Source organism: Gavialis gangeticus, unplaced genomic scaffold (genome assembly GCF_001723915.1).
Source record: "Gavialis gangeticus isolate Ggan-Ray unplaced genomic scaffold, GavGan_comp1, whole genome shotgun sequence".
Taxonomy (NCBI): Eukaryota; Metazoa; Chordata; order Crocodylia; family Gavialidae; genus Gavialis; species Gavialis gangeticus.
Window position 1 is genome coordinate 14,381,203 of NW_017728991.1, and position 5,617 is coordinate 14,386,819.

Below are 5,617 nucleotides of genomic sequence, written 5' to 3' on the forward strand. Positions count from 1 at the left end.
ATCAGATACGTGATGCCAGGCTAACGCACCACACACACACGCCAGCCTCCCTGCCCACCCATCTGCCCGCCCCGGCTGGAGGGAGGAAGAATCTCTTACACTCTTGCTGTGAATTTCCAAGTATTTTTAGTCCTGCGATAAATAATTCATAGGGAATATGGCATCAACTACCTGAGAAGAGCGGAGGGGGAAAAAACCCTCTCTTAAAACAGTGATCTGCCCATTTAATTTCTCCTCAAGGACATTTAAATATACTTTAGGCAGCACTTTGTCCTCACAGCTGCTGATCAGATTTGTTTGCGCTAGCCCTGACATATCACTAACACACAATCAACTTCTCATCATGGCTCCACCATTAGCAGCTCCACAGCTGGTGGAGGTCCCCTCCATGCAGTGCACTGGCTGGGCCATGACAAGCCCCTTGGTCTCCACAGCAGAAGCCCTGGCTGAGCCGGTTGTCACCAGCAGCCTCCCCTCCACAAACATCCTTATGTGACTTGTGAAGATCTTCTCTGGCAACCCAGCTAGGTACCTAGATGTCAGATTCCCAGGAATCAAAACATTGAGACACATGTTTAAATGAAGTGTTAACTTCTTAGCAGCTCACCATGTCCTTAGTGATAAGCATGTGAAGGATCAGATCAGACCTGGACAACTTGGTACCTTGAAGAATCAAGCCCCCAGTGCTGGATGTCCCTGCCCCTTCACGGCTAGAACCAAGACTGAGATAATAAGGGTAAATGTATTCATACGAGCGCAGGAAATTCATTCAGCGACTGTTGAGATTAACAAATGGAGCCATTTAATGAGGGCTGCGGTGAATTGTCCATCATTAGAACATTTTAAATCAAAATCCAATGATTTTCTTTATAAAAAGAGTGCTACAGCTCAAACAGGAATCAACTCCACCAAGTCTAAAAAGCCTGCATTATATAGCTGGTAAGACTGCGATAATCCAGCCAGTGAAATGCCTCCATGTCTAGGGAAACTCACAACCACTCAACAGCCAATGCCCTTTCCTTTGCGAGCTGCAGGGAAAGTTTAGATTAAAACAATGCAATGACTCAAGCAGGACCCCTATTCTTATAAAGCAAGCATTATGGAAACTTCAGTGACACCTGGTAGTGAGGACCGAGACACAGATGGGATGTCACACTAAGGTTCGGTACAGACTCAGGAAAGCTTCATGTTCCTTCACTAGCTGGGAGATCAACACTGCCCTGACCTTTGGCTGAGACATTTGGACCCCACATCAGCCTCTTTTCCATCCCAAGCGCATTAGAACAACTAGTTGCACCAGTTGTCTTCCAAGCCCAGGGTAATCCCTTTACCCTCTCCATCTAGCTGAACCGATGCAATCTCTGCTGGCCTTGGTGCAGCATGCCACAAGCCTTGCAGCTGCCATGGTATGGCCAGTCCTTCCAAAACACAGTCCCTCGTGTTTAGAAGCTACCCTGAAGCCCTCTTCATCAGCCACCCAGCTAAGGAGTAGGGGGCAGGTGCTTCAGGAGGCTCTGACCACGCACAGGTACAGCTGTGGCTATAAAGGTGCCCCACATGAGGATGTGCTGAGATGGAGCTGTCAACAACAGTCTCTGCCGCTGGCTGCCCATCAGGGGGACAAGCCACTGAGAAAGCCATTTCCCAGCAGTCAGCCTGCCTGTGACAGCTATACCCAGCACAGCCCCTGCAGGGAGAGGAGACACCTCCAGGGCATTGCCAGCACCAGCTGGGTTTTGTGGGGAGGGCTCCCTTCCAACTCCTGACCCTGCTGGGGAAGCCAGAACACCTTAAGGTTTCACTGGGGAAGGTCTGACAGTACAAAGAGACTGAAGGCCCTGGTCACTACCCTGACACCTAAACCTCAGTGCAGGGAGTGTCTTTAGCTTCCTGGGCAGTTTCTCACGGCAATGGCTCTTCGTGTTCCCTGGTGACCATCTGTGCTCTCCAAGCAAAGGAAGCAGCAATACAGACACTCTGGAAAAGAGTCTAGTTGCAAGGTGCAAACAGGGGGCATGGAGGGTGCCTGCCAAAGCAGAACAGGACTCACCCAGGGAATAGATCCCCTTATGCAGAGGTTTCACTGGGGCTACTACCTGTGCAGTACTGCAGCAGATCTCTGGGAGCCTCCCCTGCAGCCAAACCTGTGGGAGCCAAGGAGCTCAGCCTGCTTGGTCTGGCAGCCTCTCCTTGCAGACCTGACACACACTCCCAGCAACAATCCATCCCACTTTGTTCTGATCTGGCAGGAAAATGGATTCATTTAAAAAAACAAAAAAACAAAAACCCAAGAGCACTTCCCTACTCTGCAGGAGAGCAGGACTGGCAGCTCTTCATGCAGGAGACGGGGGTGGGGACACAGTTTGTGTGACCCAAAGGCCACCGCTGCTCAGGGGCTGCACTGCCTGCAATGGGAACAAGGACTGAGCTTCCCAGGGACAAGGGGGCTGCAGTGACCTTGCAGGGCTGTAGATTGGGAGATGCTCCATTTCTGAGTGCGGCACCTAAATAACTCCCTCACCCACCCTCCCCCGAAAGCAAACCCTGCATAAGTTTAGCAGCTCCTCCGACTTGGTGCATCGCAAGACACTTTTAAAATTGAAGGAGTAAACGTGATCACAGCGATCAAAGCAGTGGCAGGTGAAGGAAGGCATCAGGATTCTCTAATTCAATTCCAACCCCTGCCACAGACTCACTATATGGCCCTGACCAAGTCCCTTAATGTCTCCCCTTGTTTCCCCAACAGGTAGAATAGGCTCAGTATTATTTAACTCCATTATTCTTGATTTGTACTAAAAACAGTGCCTAGAGATCTCAATCAGGGACTAAATCTACTAGTTTCCTTAATCTTAATTCCTTTCCAGAGCTACACTGTTGCAAGCACTGTACACAGCACAGTCTGCTCTGAAAAACTAGCTATCTCCATCCATGCCTCACCCATCAATGCAGCATGTATGTACTCAATTCATCTCCCAGGAGCAAGGTATGCCCTACCAAGCATAAAATGCGTTGCCCCCTGCCATATAAAGAGTTAAATACATGCCAGTTGTATTTTTTGAAGTTAGAAGCCAATTTATTGTTACAATCAAACCAAATTTTTTTGCCAGAAGGGGAGGAGGTGATGGGAGAAGGCTGTCAGAAGCAGAGAATAAATTAAATAGAAAAAGCAAAACCATAATAAGAGCAATAGTGGCAAAGCAGAGGAATGAAAGGGGCGGGGAACCCAGACCAGACAAAACTGAACTACCAGAAAACTGCATTCAAGCAACCTCTAGGGCTGCAGCAAAGCTAAGAAAAGCCTAGGAAATGTAAGGCTCACGTTCAGACTCTGCTCTTTGGCAAGCCCCCATGCCTACATATTTACATCCCAGAGAGATCTGATTTCACCCTTCTGTACTTGGGGGTGACTAAAGAATGGAGTTTCCCATCTCGAGTCAGCTTCTCTCTCATCCTTGTGGCTGGAGACAGGCTCAGGGGAGTGGGGAAGAGGGCCATCTCTGCTCAGTTGGCTAGCTCTTGGGCTTTGTGAGCACGGTGGAATTTGTTGGTAACAAAAAGAGCAAAACAACAAAGACAACCCATAAAAACCCTCAAACCCACAGTTGTTTTAATCCACTCCCCACCCACCGCCCCCAAAGCCCTCTAAATAAGCAGCTCATAAGTGCTTATTTAGGAAAATTATTTGAAAGGCAGATTATCAGCCTGACGGACACTGGCTGCTGCTGTGGGAAAGAGTGGCCAGTCAAAGTGTTTTCCAAGCGTACGGCCAGGCCACAGAGAAGCTAGAGACTGACAGGGCCAGGAAATAAGCATCCTCATATGTGAGACTGAGACAGAAATACCTACTTCCCTCCTTGTTTCACCAGGGGGGAAGAGGAACTAAACCCCATGCTGAATCCCAGCCCCCTGGAAGCCAGCAAGAGGTTCTCAAGGGGAGAAGGATTGAGCTGAACATTTGTGAAGCACTTGGCAGATGAAAAGCATTATAGAAACGCTAAGAATGATCATTTATCCGCAAGTCCTAGGTCCTTTAAAGGTGTTTATGGTACCTTTGGGAACCCAGAAGCTCAGACAGGGTATTCTGCATTATTTGCTGGTCCAATAAAAGGTGTTGCATTATCTCCCTTGTCAGCTTTGCCTTGAGGAACGACTCTGCTCCAAATATTTTTCCATCCCACACATACAAACAGTTTGGGGGTGGGGGGAGAGGGGAGATGTTTTATGATTGCATTACTGGGCTGAAACTCTGCAGTGGTTATTTCCTTGGGGCTACCACAGAAACCTGTATTTACCATCCCATCAGAGCACAGTACCCACTGCAGTGAAGCCCAGGGAAGCAGAAGGATGCAGAAGGGGAGCAAATAGGATGGGGGATACGAAACTTGCTGCTAAAAAAAGATAGCTGATGCCCAAACAACAACACCTTCAATGCCATGGGGTTGGTTGCAGAACAGATCATCCCACAACAATTTAGTTTCATGGCATAGATCAAAACACCTGCAACACATCACCTGCAAAGCAACAACCTGCCGAAATTCCCTTTTGCTTCCACACAGAGGTAGAGAAGGGTTTCTTTTCAATGGGATTGGCAAAGTTTACTCTTAAATTTTAAACCTGCCTGCTGCTTCCCTCGAACTCTGAACCTTTGCTTGCCAAGGGGGGGGGGAGAAAAGATCTTGCAGGCATTTTGACCTTAGGGATGGGATAAAAAAAAAAAAAAAAACCCTGCTACATATAAATATACATAGAAAGAGAGGGAGAGAGAAGTATATATCATCTAGAAAAACCTCCAAACCTGCGAATCAGAGTGAAAAATGTGTGGTGTCAGGGAGGGAAATAGAGCTGTTGATATATTTAAAGGATGGGAATTAACACACTACCCATGTGAGAAATACAGAGGAGAAGCAGGACTGGGGGAGGAAAAAGAAGGGGAAAAGCAGGAGGAAGAGGGTGCTGTTACCCTAAGCCTGTCGCTGCAGGGGAGGAGTGGCAGGGATCAGTGAGGCAGGGCAACCGGGAGGCATCTAGCCCAAGCCAAGAAGGGCCAGGAGCTGCGTCAAGATTGCAAAGCCCCCTCCAAAGTACGATATGCCAGCTTCCCCCCTGACCCTCATGGCTTCCCCCTCACCTTACTTCCTCAACCCATTTTTCCCTCTATCCCCCTTTCCTCGCACATCTGCTCTCCCCAGCCCTCTGCCTCCGGAGAGTCCAGACGGAAAATGAATTTGCAAAGCCCAGGCTCCCTTCACTCAAGCTGCTTTCTCCTTTCAACCTTGACGGGATCCTTCCCTTCCCTTTCCCCCTCCTTCGCTCCTCTCCAGCAACAGTTGGAGGGGGAGCGCGCCCAGGCCCACGGCTGCCTGCCCCACGCCGGGAGGCCGCGCGCACACCCCGCTCGCCGGGCTCCGACGTACCCCCGCGCACCAGAATAGGGCAGCTTAAAAAGGCCGGCGACGGATTAACGGGAACCAGGAGCAGCGCCTGCCACTTGCCGCGTTACGCAAGGCGCCGGCGGGGGCGCGAGGGGCCACGGGGGAAAGACGAAGAACAAACGACAACAACGACAAAAGATATTCAAAGAAAAAAAAACGTCCCAAACCCCAGCCTGACTGAGGCG